Below are 15,060 nucleotides of genomic sequence, written 5' to 3' on the forward strand. Positions count from 1 at the left end.
GGGTACGTACAGGGAACCAGGATTAGGACTCAGGCGTTCCGGCCATCCCACCCATGTACCCCGTCTCGGACACAGAACTGATTCAGTGGCTGACGGGATGCCGGGCCACCGTGCAGCCTGCAGCGCTGCCAGAAACCGGAGCATTGCAGCCGCTGGTGCCGTCCCGAGTGGGAGGGGCAGGATAATCTCATCTGACCGTGAAGTGGGAGCACTGGGAATGACTGGAATGCCCGCAACGCTTAAGCCTTGCTGGTGACTCACTGACAGGCTCCGTGGGTCTCCAGCTCCCCAGGCTGAACTCTGCAGCTTAATTACAGGGCCTCACAATCATTTCCGCTCCTCTGTCAGAGTCCTCCTGGGATTCTGAAGCAATCTTTTCACTGGAGGAAGGAAAAAAAGCAGAAAATTAGAAAAGAAACAGAGGAAGGTGTTGTGGGTTAGGGAGGGTCCCCGGGGACTCAGCCACCTAAGGTCTCGCCTGGCCCGCAAATCCCTTTTATCAGAGGGAAAGTCGTGAAAATGAAGGTGCAGTGCAGCAGATAAATACATACATAAATAAATGCATACATACATAAATACATACATACATAAATACATACATAAATACATACATAAATAAATACATACATAAATAAATAAATACATAAATACATACATACATACATAAATACATACATACATAAATAAATACATAAATACATACATACATAAATACATACATAAATACATACATACATAAATGCATACATACATAAATACATACATAAATACATACATAAATAAATGCATACATAAATACATACATACATAAATGCATACATACATAAATACATACATAAATAAATGCATACATAAATACATACATACATAAATGCATACATACATAAATACATACATAAATACATACATAAATAAATGCATACATAAATACATACATACATAAATGCATACATACATAAATACATACATAAATACATACATAAATAAATGCATACATAAATACATACATACATAAATGCATACATACATAAATACATACATAAATAAATGCATACATAAATACATACATACATAAATGCATACATACATAAATACATACATAAATACATACATAAATAAATGCATACATACATAAATACATACATAAATAAATGCAAAGCTTTTTATTGTACATTCAAGCATTAGTGCCCTCTCCTTTTTGCCTAGCAGGTCACGTGTCAGGAAGGGACTGCCCTTCCTTGGGGGGCACGCCTCGTGTCATAAAACACGCTGGCACACACCGATGGGAATAATGCATCCGTGATCCGGTGAGAAGAAACATGCAATGTCAGTACATCCATGATCCGGTGAGAGAAACATGCAATGTCAGTACATCCATGATCCGGTGAGAGAAACATGCAATGTCAGTGCATCCGTGATCCGGTGAGAAGAAACATGCAATGTCAGTGCATCCGTGATCCGGTGAGAGAAACATGCAATGTCAGTGCATCCCTGATCCGGTGAGAGAAACATGCAATGTCAGTACATCCATGATCCGGTGAGAGAAACATGCAGTGTCAGTGCATCCCTGATCCGGTGAGAAGAAACATGCAATGTCAGTGCATCCGTGATCCGGTGAGAGAAACATGCAATGTCAGTGCATCCGTGATCCGGTGAGAGAAACATGCAATGTCAGTGCATCCCTGATCCGGTGAGAGAAACATGCAATGTCAGTGCATCCGTGATCCGGTGAGAGAGACATGCAATGTCAGTGCATCCGTGATCCGGTGAGAGAAACATGCAATGTCAGTGCTTCCGTGATCCGGTGAGAGAAACATGCAATGTCAGTACATCCATGATCCGGTGAGAGAAACATGCAATGTCAGTGCTTCCGTGATCCGGTGAGAGAAACATGCAATGTCAGTGCATCCGTGATTCGGTGAGAGAAACATGCAATGTCAGTGCATCCGTGATCCGGTGAGAGAAACATGCAATGTCAGTGCTTCCATGATCCGGTGAGAGAGACATGCAATGTCAGTGCTTCCGTGATCCGGTGAGAGAAACATGCAATGTCAGTGCTTCCGTGATCCGGTGAGAGAAACATGCAATGTCAGTGCTTCCGTGATCCGGTGAGAGAAACATGCAATGTCAGTACATCCATGATCCGGTGAGAGAAACATGCAATGTCAGTGCTTCCGTGATCCGGTGAGAGAAACATGCAATGTCAGTACATCCGTGATCCGGTGAGAGAAACATGCAATGTCAGTGCATCCGTGATCCGGTGAGAGAAACATGCAATGTCAGTGCATCCCTGATCCGGTGAGAGAGACATGCAGTGTCAGTGCATCCCTGATCCGGTGAGAGAAACATGCAATGTCAGTGCTTCCGTGATCCGGTGAGAGAAACATGCAATGTCAGTACATCCATGATCCGGTGAGAGAAACATGCAATGTCAGTGCTTCCGTGATCCGGTGAGAGAAACATGCAATGTCAGTACATCCATGATCCGGTGAGAGAAACATGCAATGTCAGTGCTTCCGTGATCCGGTGAGAGAAACATGCAATGTCAGTGTGTACATCCGACAGTGAAACCACCAAATCCTACCCAGCTGCAGATCCGGCCTCTCCTTCTGCTGGCAGCCTGTGCCCAGCAGGTATCTAAGGATAGTGGGGAAGGGGGAGAGGGGCTTGCACCCATGTAAAGTGCTTTAACACCTGGCTGCGATGGTTTTAGCCTGGGAGCACAGCAGTGCCTTAAAGTCCCAGAATCGGGTTCGGTTTTAGGCACAGAAAACATTGGCAAGTGCCTAAGGCATCGCATTTTGAAGGTGCCAGGTATCTGCTTCGTTCGGCTTGCTTTAGGGCCATGCCCCGGCAGAGTTTCACTGGGCGCCGCAGTGGCGCTTTGCCTGTGGGCACCAAAATCTTTAAATCCGTCCCTGCCCGGAACATTCCCCCAGGTAAAAGTATTACTGGGTGCACGTGAGACTGGTACAAGGATAGGAAGACGGCTGAAGATACCCCTTCGGGTTCCTGGAGCAGGTTGCTGGGTTTTTGGCTTCAGACTTGCTTCCAAGGCCAGAAGGAGCGAGATGGCTCTGCTGCCACTTGTGTGGATCCGGGCTGCACAGGACAGAGCCTTGCTTCCTGCCAGTGCCAGTGCCTCTGCTAGTCCTGTCCAAGGGGGCTCGAGGTGGGGCGGGCACGCTGAAGCTGTAGCAGGAGGCAGATAACAAGAGAAGCAGAAGGTGTAGGGGAAACGCTGCCTTTTTGGTCAGACAGAAGGCCAGGCTGGCAGCCCTCTCTCTCCCTTGGTGCACTGGACAGGAAGGCTCATTTCTCGGGACTCGCGGGGCCTGCAGGCCCCCCCGGGCCGCATTCCTTCCTCGCAGGCTTCAAAGCCGGGCCCGGGGGCCTCGCTCTCAGCCGCTTCCCGTGACGGATGGCGGCTATTTCTGGCCAGAACCGGAAGGTGACGGCATGCGATGCGATGAGAGGAATGGGGAATTCCTTCGGCCCTTCCCATCCTCACAGTTACATCCTCCTCCTCCTCCTCACTCTCTGCTGCACCCCCGCACATTATAAATATGTGAGCTGCGCTCGTGACCTTCATGACCTGGAAGCTTCTTCTGCAAAATCAGGAGACAGAGCTGCCGTTCAAAGCCAAAAAAAACCCCCCATCACCGCCCACTGAACTGAGGCCGTACACAAGGAGAGTGCATATTAGGGGGGGGGGGGGCTTTCTGCCACAAAAAGGTGCAAGATGTACACAGGAGGCTGAGGCAGCCGATGCAGCTGTGGCCATAGTTTGTGTGCGCGCCCATGCAGCAGGGGGCTGTGCGTGTACACTGTGCAGCCTGCCTAGCGCCCCCGCATGGAAGTCCCGTGTAACGCCCAATGCACAGAACTGCCCCGGCTTAGCTCAAGTTTTCTTCGCGCCGGTGAGAGGTGGAAGAAAGTTTCCAGGATGGGTCTGCAGGCAGAAAATGTTGTGTCGTTTTTTTGTTTCGTTTTGTTACTTTTTTTTTCCAGTTTTTGTTCATTTATTTTGTTTCATTTCATTTTCAGTGCCTACTAAAAACAAAGCTGCATTTCCCTAGTTTCCAGCACTTGTGTCAGTCTATGGGCAGAAGCCAGCGTGCAACACCGGGACCTGTTATCAGGATTTATGCACAGAAAACCTGTTTTCGTGCTGAGAGCATTTTTTGAACTCCTGATACATTAGCATACTGTATTGGGAGTTTAAACATTTTTTTAACCTTTGCGCTGAATTTCGATGCACAGTTTTCACCCACAGGTTATTGCATCAGCCCTATTGTTAATAGGAAGACATGAACATGTTGAAAAGGTAGTTAGTACAGGATACAGCAGTGCTGACCTTCAGAGGACCTTCTCCGCTCTGTACACGTATTGTACCCAGAGGAGAGGGAACCTACGTGATAGGAATTGAGTCTGGCTGCAGGGACGTGCTCCATCCAGGGAAGGCAGACGGCCCTGGGACTCTGCACAGGAGGAAAATGCGAAAGGAACACAGCTCTGTGCTAGCTCTGCAGTATAAGGAGCCCTTGACCGGGTCCAGAAATTCAGAGCCGTGCAGATTCGGACAGTACTCCTGTGACAAGAGACATGGTGTGTGTCACTTCATCCCAGCCAGTGCGGCATGTCCCCGGCTTTTAACATCTGCTGGTGGGGTCTGTTTCCCAGATATGCCGAAAGATGGAGGCAGTAAAGGCAGTGATGCCGCTTGCCCTTCAGTGTTCGCTCTCAGCAGGGTGTCCTGTCGGCAGTCAGGCTTTAGAGGCCTCATTACAGAAATGCCCCTGCTGAGCAGCAACATAACATAAAGATAAAATGAATCACTTTTTCCACACACTTCAGGCAATGTCTGTTCACCTGTCGGACAGAGCTTGTGGGTCCTGATCAAGCCTCCATGGTACCGCTGGATCCCCGGACCTTCCATACATTAAAGAGTGCCCGTTCCAATAGCAGGTGTGGATCTGCCACAGACAGCACCACCGAAATCACTGGAGCAGCTGTAGTGGAGGCCTGGGGTAACCACAAGAACATTTTCCCACTACCGGTAACGCCAGTGCGGACTGACTTTAACTCCCTAACGGAACAATTTTTGGAAGATTCTATTTTTCAAGGGACAGGACGTGAAAGAAAGTGCACTACAGTAGTGAGCTGAGCGTGGGGCACGAGTACCCGCGTGCGAGTAAGGCAGGTTTTTGCACGTGAATATTCCTTTTGTGCCCGATTTGCGCCACGTGTAGGAAATTTAGCTTTGACTACAACAGGAGCACTTCACAGCAAACTGACCTATGGGGGTTTTATCGGGGGTTTTTTTCCTGCTTTTTTCCTCCTGCATATTATTTATAAGGAGGAAAGTATGGGACGAGCATAGAGGATCGAGGATCTCCGAGGGAGGGAAATGGAAAGCTGGAAGGATGTGAGGACAGGCAGGCTGCATTTCTGTGTTTCTATGTCAGAGGTGCCGAGGAAGAGAAACGTTTCTGCCTCGTGACTATGAAGCAGGAAAGTTAAAGAGAGCAGTGATTTATATCATTTTAATGTTTTGGTTTTTTTTTCAAATGGTGGGTGACTGTGTAGCTCCCCCCATGCCTGTTCTTAACAACACTGGGATGACTTCATGCATTTTGAGGCCTGGATGTAGCGGTGGAATTGGAACTGGGAGCACGCGGTGCCTGCGGAAGCCTCTTCCTGCCCCTCAGAGCCTGACGTCTGTAAACGTCGTTAGCAGCCCTAGCAAATCAAGAAAGACGACCAAAAAGAAAGCGCTTCCCGCCTGGGAAGGATGCACTCCCGGCGCCTGCGAGCCCGGCGTCTTCGTCTGCAGGCACAGCCGGACGGCCAGGGCTCCTTGGCTCTGCCTGCGGAGCGTCAGCTGCTCTCAGTCCCCTTTCTGCCGTGGGGCCTTGGAGCTTTTCCTCATCCCACAAGGTTAAAGGTCGATCATACACATTCAGCAAAAGTACAAGAAATGGAAAACAGATTTTTTGGCTGCGACTGACTGGCCCAGATAATTGGTTATAAAAAGCGAAACAAGTTTAGGCTGATTTATTGGCGGAAAGGTTTTGTTGTGGAATTTGAGATGAAACTTTATCCCGAAAGACTGGGAGCTTCACAGGCACGCATTTCAGCAACAGCCCTCATTTCAGACGTGTTTTCCGATGCAGGACAATGGTACAACTTTCCTCCCAATGCTGCTTCTCTTCCTCTACTGCATTCCTCTCGCTGTTGGTCTTACGTCTGTTTCTCACAATAGCACAGTACATGCGGGCCGAGAAGGGCCATTGGGTCCCCTCATTCCTCTCCTTTCCTCTACTCGCCTGCATCTTGCTAAGAGCATCTCCCAGCACTGAGCGATACAAGCTTGACTGCCTGCACTTCTCTACCTGTGATCATTACCCTTCCCCCTCCCTCCTCCTCCTCCATACCACACCACAATTTTCTCAGTGGAAGGGAGTGGGCAGTGGAGTGCCTCAGGGATCTGTATTGGGACCCTTACTGTTCAATATATTTATAAATGATCTGGAAAGAAATACGACGAGTGAGATAATCAAATTTGCAGATGACACAAAATTGTTCAGAGTAGTTAAATCACAAGCAGATTGTGATAAATTGCAGGAAGACCTTGTGAGACTGGAAAATTGGGCATCCAAATGGCAGATGAAATTTAATGTGGATAAGTGCAAGGTGATGCATATAGGGAAAAATAACCCATGTTATAATTACACGATGTTGGGTTCCATATTAGGTGCTACAACCCAAGAAAGAGATCTAGGTGTCATAGTGGATAACACATTGAAATCGTTGGTTCAGTGTGCTGCAGCAGTCAAAAAAGCAAACAGAATGTTGGGAATTATTAGAAAAGGAATGATGAATAAAACGGAAAATGTCATAATGCCTCTGTATCGCTCCATGGTGAGCCGCACCTTGAATACTGTGTACAATTCTGGTCGCCACATCTCAAAAAAGATATAATTGCGATGCAGAAGGTACAGAGAAGGGCTACCAAAATAAGGGGAATGGAACAGCTTCCCTATGAGGAAAGACTAAAGAGGTTAGGACTTTTCAGCTTGGAGAAGAGACGACTGAGGGGGGATATGATAGAGGTGTTTAAAATCATGAGAGGTCTAGAACGGGTAGATGTGAATCGGTTATTTACTCTTTCGGATAGTAGAAAGACTAGGGGCCACTCCATGAAGTTAGCATGGGGCACATTTAAAACTAATTGGAGAAAGTTCTTTTTACTCAACGCACAATTAAACTAGACAATGATGGCTTCCAGGCAGAAGATAAACCAGCAGATAGTCAGGAAAGAGGGCCCTCGAAGAGCGAGTACTGGTTCCTGTCTGTAACCTGAAAAGCAAAAAGAGAGCGAGGCCCCCGAGGAGCGGGTACCTCTGGTAAATCCGAGACGCAGACATAGAAAACTGTCCTAGTGTCTGAAAGCACTCCTCCCATTTATCCTCACTCCACTGGGTACCTACGTCTCTTTCCCAGGCAACCATGTGGGCTGCTCTCCCCCTTGCATTACTAATAAGCAATTGATCAATTTTCGAAATACCTTTTTGTACCCGACCTGCCAGGATACAATAACCTTCAAAAATCGAGCGGGGCTGTTGTAGGTCCTGCCTAGGGCCCTGTGCGGACATTTGTGCATAGGCTAAGAAATCCTCATTCGGTAAGGCGTACGAGGATTGTAAAGCAGAGAAGGGATCCATCCCCTGCTTCCATAATTGGCCAAGATTAGTCAGGCCTCGGACCTCCCACTTTCGAAAGACTAAATTCCTCCGTCCCGTGGGGAATGCCGACCCTCGATTCTATAACATGCGTGCGCCTCCGTGTGTGCGAGCCGGGTAGCGTGCGCACATAGACGCGTGCGCGCAGGTCTTAAAATCTACCCTTTTATGTGGCCATGACTGTAGATATTTGAATATTCGCAAAAATACTTTCCTTTTCCAAAACAGGTCCGCTTGCTCAGTCTGCTCTTCATACACACACGTGGTGTATAACCAATTCCTCCACTGGGTTATTGTCAGTGACTCCTCTTGCCACTGACATTGCAAGATGTATTGATTGATTTATTTAGGCATTTTATATACCAACATTTTACAAAAGCAATATTCACATTTTAAGTCAGCAGATCATGAAATCACGTTAACTAGATTATTTAAATTGTCACTGAATCGTCTTAGTACTCTTTACAACTCTTAGTGACTGTCACTCTTTTGACAGCCAATGTCCATGTAATTTTCTGGCATTTGTTATTTTATGTTAGATCGTATGCATTTTTTAAAAACCATGTTTTCAGCTTGCGTTTGAAGCTCTTTCTTTCAGTGATCAGATGTATCGACTCAGCTGGAGAGTTCCATAGCTTGGGGCCTGCTATAGAAAACATTCGGTCTCTTATTTGTGTCAGATGAGAGCTCCGTGGTGTAGGTATGGTTAACAGTCCTTAGTTTTGTGATCTTAGTGTTCGCTGTGGTATGTATTGTTGGAGAGTCACGCCTAATAAGCAGGAGTTTCTGTCATTGATTATGTTGAAGATTAATGTTAGTACTTTGTAGTGGATTCTTGATTGTACTGGCAGCCAGTGTAGATCTTATCAGCGATGGGGTGATGTGGCCAGTTTTCCTTGTCCCCAATAGAAGTTTAGCTGAGACATTTTGTAGAAGCTGTAATAGTTTTAACAGTCCTGAAGATAGTCCTAGCAATAGTGAGTTGCAGTAATCAATAATATTAGTGTTTGCAGAACAGTTCAGAAGTCCTGGAATGTTAGTAAAGGTTTTAACCTATGTAGGATTCGCAGCTTTGGAGTAACCTGTTTTAATTAATTGTTTATGTGCATGTTCATAGTAATTTATTTTATTTATTTAATTATTTAATGGCCTTTATATACCAATAACCGTTTGCACATCGTATCAGTTTACAATAAACAGTAACGTTTACATAGAACAATTATTGAGATATATTGTTAACAGGAGAGAAATTAAATACAGCGGTCAGGTGGTAAGAAAGGGTTAAGAGGATAGCATTAATATATTAAGGTTGGATTATGTACAAATGATAGCATATATATGTTGTTAGGAGGGAAATGAATAAATAAGGCATTCAGAAAATAACACAACTATGTATAAAAGTTAATATATATATAATTAACAGCTGGTAATTAACTCAGATGGCCTGAGAGCAATGCAAAGTTAGAGGTTCAACAAATAACACAGAAGGCCTGTGGGCAATGCAAAGATAGGGGTTAGTCAAAGGCCTGTTTGAAAAGCCATGTTTTTAATTTCTTTTTGAAAGTCTGTGTTGATGGTTCTATGCAGAGGTCAGGGGACATGGTGTTCCAGAGTGATGGCCCTGCTATTGAAAAAGCTTGATTTCTTGTCGAGGAGAGGTGTGTGAGTTTGGGAGAGGGTGTGGGGATTATTCCTTGGTAAGCAGATCTGGTGGGTCTGTTGGAAGAATGGAAGCGTAGAGAGTCTTGTAGCTAGAGTATGTCTTCATTGAATAGTGTTTTGTGCATAAGAGATAGGGTTTTGTATTGAATTCTCGAAGAGATAGAGAGCCAGTGTAGGTTTTTTAGAGTGGGGATAATGTGGTCTTTCTTCCGTGTGTTAGTGAGAATTCTAGGTGTGGCATTCTATAGTAGTTGTAGAGGTTTGATGGTGGAGGCTGGGAGGCCTAAGAGGAGGGCGTTGCAATAATCAATTTTGGAAAAGATAATGGTCTGTAGGACAGTTCGAAAGTCATTCATATGTAGGAGGGGTCTTAATTTCTTTAGTAAGTGGAACTTGAAGTAGCAATCTTTTAATGTGTGTTTAATGAAGGTTTTTAAGTTCAATTGGTCGTTGAAAGTAACGCCTAGATTTCGTGCTTGTGTTGTGTGGAGTTTGGTGGGGGGCAATGCTTTGGGGGTCATGAGAGAAATGGGGGAGGTATTGGGAGTTATGACGAGTATTACTGTTTAGTTAGTGTTTAGAGCTAGGTTCTTGTTTGTGAGGAGATATTTGATTGAGGAGAGGCAGTCATCCCAAATCTTGAGGGCCTTAGGTATGGAGTCAGTGATGGGTATGAGAATTTGGACATCATCTGCGTATAAGTAATGGGTGATGCCTAAGTTTGTTAGGAGATTGCAGAGGGAAAGCATGTAGATATTGAAGAGGGTAGAGGATAAGGCAGAACCTTGTGGAACACCACGGTTTAGTATGATTGGATCAGATTCGTTATTTCCCAATTTGACTTTGAATTGTCTGTTTTCCAGGTAAGATTTAAGCCAGAGTAGTGCTGTTCCCGTAATGCCGATGTCAGCGAGTATTTTCAGTAGTATTTTGTGGTTGTGTCGACGGCAGATGAAATGTCAAGCATTGCTAGGAGGTGGGATTGACCCTTGTCCATACCTTTAAGGATGGTGTCGGTTAGCAATATTAGGAGAGTTTCCGTGCTGTAGTGTTTACGGAACCCAAATTGTGATGAGGACAGTATTTTTTGGTTGTCCAGGTATTCAGAAAGTCGTAGATTGACTAATTTTTCAGTGATTTTGGCTATAAGAGGCAGGTTTGAGATGGGTCTGAAATTGGAGAGGTCATTGTGGTCGAGGTTGGGTTTCTAAGGGTTGAGGGGACTCAGCCTTGTGTGAGGGAGCAATTGATGATTTCAGCTAGGGGTCTTGCTATTATGTTTGGTATGGTTAGTAGGAGTTTGGTGGGAATGGTGTCAGATGGGTGGAAGGAGGGTTTGATTTTCTTTAGTAGTGATTCTGTTTTGGTTGCACAGGTTGTATCAAAGGAATGTAGGTTGGTGGTAATGTTAGTGGGAAAGAAGTTGGTATTGGGGTTGTCAAGGGGAAAGGTAGCTGTGAGGTTTAATGTTTTCATCGATCTGTATTCCTAGATCCCATTCTTGTTCAGAGGGTGTAATGTGAAAATTACCTAAGTCTAGGGATGGCAGTTTCACTATAGTGTTAAGAACATAAGAACATGCCATATTGGATCAGACCAAGGGTCCATCAAGCCCAGCATCCTGTTTCCAACAGTGGCCAATCCAGGCCATAAGAACCTGGCAAGTACCTAAAAACTAAGAAGATCCCATGCTACTAATGCAATTAATAGCAGTGGCTATTTTCTAAGTCAACTTAATTAATAGCAGGTAATGGACTTCTCCTCCAAGAACTTATCCAATCCTTTTTTAAGCACAGCTATACTAACTGCACTAACCACATCCTCTGGCAACAAATTCCAGAGTTTAATTGTGCGATGAGTAAAAAAGAACTTTCTCCGATTAGTTTTAAATGTGCCACATGCTAACTTCATGGAGTGCCCCCTAGTCTTTCTATTATCCGAAAGAGTAAATAACCGATTCACATCTACCCGTTCTAGACCTCTCATGATTTTAAACACCTCTATCATATCCCCCCTCAGCCATCTCTTCTCCAAGCTGAAAAGTCCTAACCTCTTTAGTCTTTCCTCATAGGGGAGCTGTTCCATTCCCCTTATCATTTTGGTAGCCCTTCTCTGTACCTTCTCCATCGTAATTATATCTTTTTTGAGATGTGGCGACCAGAATTGTACACAGCATTCAAGGTGCGGTCTCACCATGGAGCAATACAGAGGCATTATGACATTTTCCGTTTTATTCACCATTCCCTTTCTAATAATTCCCAACATTCTGTTTGCTTTTTTGACTGCCGCAGCACACTGAACCAACGATTTCAATGTGTTATCCACTATGACGCCTAGATCTCTTTCTTGGATTATAGCACCTAATATGGAACCTAACATTGTGTAACTATAGCATGGGTTATTTTCCCTATATGCATCACCTTGCACTTATCCACATTAAATTTCATCTGCCATTTTGATGCCCAATTTTCCAGTCTTACAAGGTTTTCCTGCAATTTATCACAATCTGCTTGTGATTTAACTACTCTGAACAGTTTTGTATCATCTGCAAATTTGATTATCTCACTCGTCGTATTTCTTTCCAGATCATTTATAAATATATTGAAAAGTAAGGGTCCCAATACAGATCCCTGAGGCACTCCACTGCCCACTCCCTTCCACTGAGAAAATTGTCCATTTAATCCTACTCTCTGTTTCCTGTCTTTTAGCCAGTTTGCAATCCACGAAAGGACATCACCACCTATCCCATGACTTTTTACTTTTCCTAGAAGCCTCTCATGAGGGACTTTGTCAAACGCCTTCTGAAAATCCAAGTATACTACATCTACTGGTTCACCTTTATCCACATGTTTATTAACTCCTTCAAAAAAGTGAAGTAGATTTGTGAGGCAAGACTTGCCTTGGGTAAAGCCATGCTGACTTTGTTCCATTAAACCATGTCTTTCTATATGTTCTATGATTTTGATGTTTAGAACACTTTCCACTATTTTTCCTGGCACTGAAGTCAGGCTAACTGGTCTGTAGTTTCCCGGATCGCCCCTGGAGCTCTTTTTAAATATTGGGGTTACATTAGCTATCCTCCAGTCTTCAGGTACAATGGATGATTTTAATGATAGGTTACAAATTTTTACTAATAGGTCTGAAATTTCATTTTTTAGTTCCTTCAGAACTCTGGGGTGTATACTATCCGCCCCAGGTGATTTACTACTCTTCAGTTTGTCAATCAGGTCTACCACATCTTCTAGGTTCACCGTGATTTGATTCAGTCCATCTGAATCATTGCCCATGAAAACATTCTCCAGTACGGGTACCTCCCCAACATCCTCTTCAGTAAACACCGAAGCAAAGAAATCATTTAATCTTTCCGTGATGGCCTTATCTTCTCTAAGTGCCCCTTTAACCCCTCGATCATCTAACGGTCCAACTGACTCCCTCACAGGCTTTCTGCTTCAGATATATTTTAAAAGGTTTTTACTGTAAGTTTTTGCCTCTACGGCCAACTTCTTTTCAAATTCTCTCTTAGCCTGTCTTATCAATGGCTTACATTTAACTTGCCAACATTTATGTATTATCCTATTTTCTTCTGTTGGATCCTTCCAATTTTTGAATGAAGATCTTTTGGCTAAAATAGCTTCTTTCACCTCCCCTTTTAACCATGCCGGTAATCGTTTTGCCTTCTTTCCACCTTTCTTAATAAGTGGAATACATCTGGACTGTGCTTCTAGAATGGTACTTTTTAACAATGACCACGCCTCTTGGACATTTTTTACTTTTGTAGCTGCTCCTTTTGTTGTTTCTCCTTAGCCATACGATTCCAATTTTTTTGTGTTTAGTGTTAGTTTAAGCTGAGATAGCTTTTGCTGTATTGCCTTCATGTATGTTGAGAGTCTTGATGTTGTATTTTCAATTGATTTGATTATCAGAATGTAGAACTATATGTCATCGGCATATAAGAAGAAATTGATTCCTAGTTCTGCAAGAAGTTTACATAGAGGAAGTATATAAATGTAAAAAAAGTGTAGCCGAGAGTGCAGAGCCTTGAGAGACACCTGTATCAACTGGGAGTTTGTCAGATAAGTGGTTGCCCAGTTTGACTTGGAAAGACCTATCAGCTAGGAAGGAGGAGAGCCATTTGAAAACACTTCCGTCTATTCCAATTTTTTTCAATTTATGGCATAGCAGGGTGTGGTCAACCGCGTCGAATGCAGCTGTTAAGTCTATTAGTACCAAGATGTAGGATTCATCATTGTTGAATCCTTGTAGCACAGGGTCTATTAAGGATATGAGTAGGATTTCTGCTGATCTATCTTTTCTGAATCCAAATTGGTTTGGATAGAGGATATCATTGTCTTCTAAATGATTTTCCATTTGCTTTAACACTGCTTTTTCTAGCACTTTTGCAATAAAAGGCAAGTTGGATATTGGTCTACAATTGTCCCAATCATCAGTTCTGCCTGTTTTATCTTTTTGAATTGGTTTGACCACAGCTTGTTTCACTCCATGTAGGAACAGACCTTCTGCAAGCGAGTGGTTGATTATGGTTGCAATTGTAGGAGTTATTATGCTATGTACTGTTTTTAGGGAACTTGTTGGAATTGGGTCTAATGGGTGGACTGCAAGCTTAATTTTGGTAATGATTTGATTTATTTTAAGTTTGGTTAATATATGTATTCCATGTATGACTTCCATGTTTTTCCTCATGTTCTTTTGTTGGCATGCAGGTGGGAAATTGAGCTTTTAACCTATTTATTTTATCTAGCAAGGAGGTGGCATATTCATTGCAGGCATTCTTTGAAAAGTTGTCTGTCCTCAAGTTGGAGGAGGATGGGTCCTTGATTAGGTTTATGACGGTTTCAAAGAGTAATTTGGAGTTAAATTTTACCCCATGGATCTGTTTTGCATAGTAGTCTTTTTTTTGCTTCATTGATTTGTTCACGATATTTTGTTAGAAGAGTTCTGTATATTACTAAGGATTTTTCAGACGGGCGTTTCCGTCATTGCTTCTCCAGTTTTCTCAGTGTCTGTTTAGTTTGTCTCTGCTCTTCGCTGTACTATGATTTCTTTTGCTTTGAAGTATTCTGACCATTCTGCAGCATTTTTGTTTGTACTTGGCTTAAGTTATCAGCAATTTCATTGACAATTTTATACCAGGAGTTAAAGACTGAGGTGATATTATCTTAATTGAACTCAGCTAGCTTATTTTTTTATTGATTTTTCAAGAATATCCGGTTTTATCTTTTTCCTGAATGTGAAAGTTTGATTATTGTTTGAATTTGTTTGCTTAGTGTTGAGCATTATTTCAGATTTTATTAGTTGTTGATCAGACCAGGGTAATGTTTTGTGTGCGGTATTGATTGAACAAATATTATAATTTGCAAATATAAGGTCTAGGATGTCTCCTGCTTTATGGGCCAGATTTTAAAAGGGTTACGCGCGCCGGGCCCATTTAAAAAAGGCCCGGCGGTGCACATAAAGCCCCGGGACGCGCAAAAGGCGCAAAAGGTAAGATAATAATTTTGGAGTAGGGCTAGGGGGGAAAGGTTAGGGGAAGGGGTGGGAAGGTTAGGTTAGGGGGGAGGGAATGGGGAAAGGCAGCGTGGCTCGGTGAGCGCACCCTCTTCCGCACGCCTTGTAGCACACGTTCCTGTAGGCT

This window comes from Rhinatrema bivittatum, unplaced genomic scaffold, assembly GCF_901001135.1.
Source record: "Rhinatrema bivittatum unplaced genomic scaffold, aRhiBiv1.1, whole genome shotgun sequence".
NCBI lineage: Eukaryota > Metazoa > Chordata > Amphibia > Gymnophiona > Rhinatrematidae > Rhinatrema > Rhinatrema bivittatum.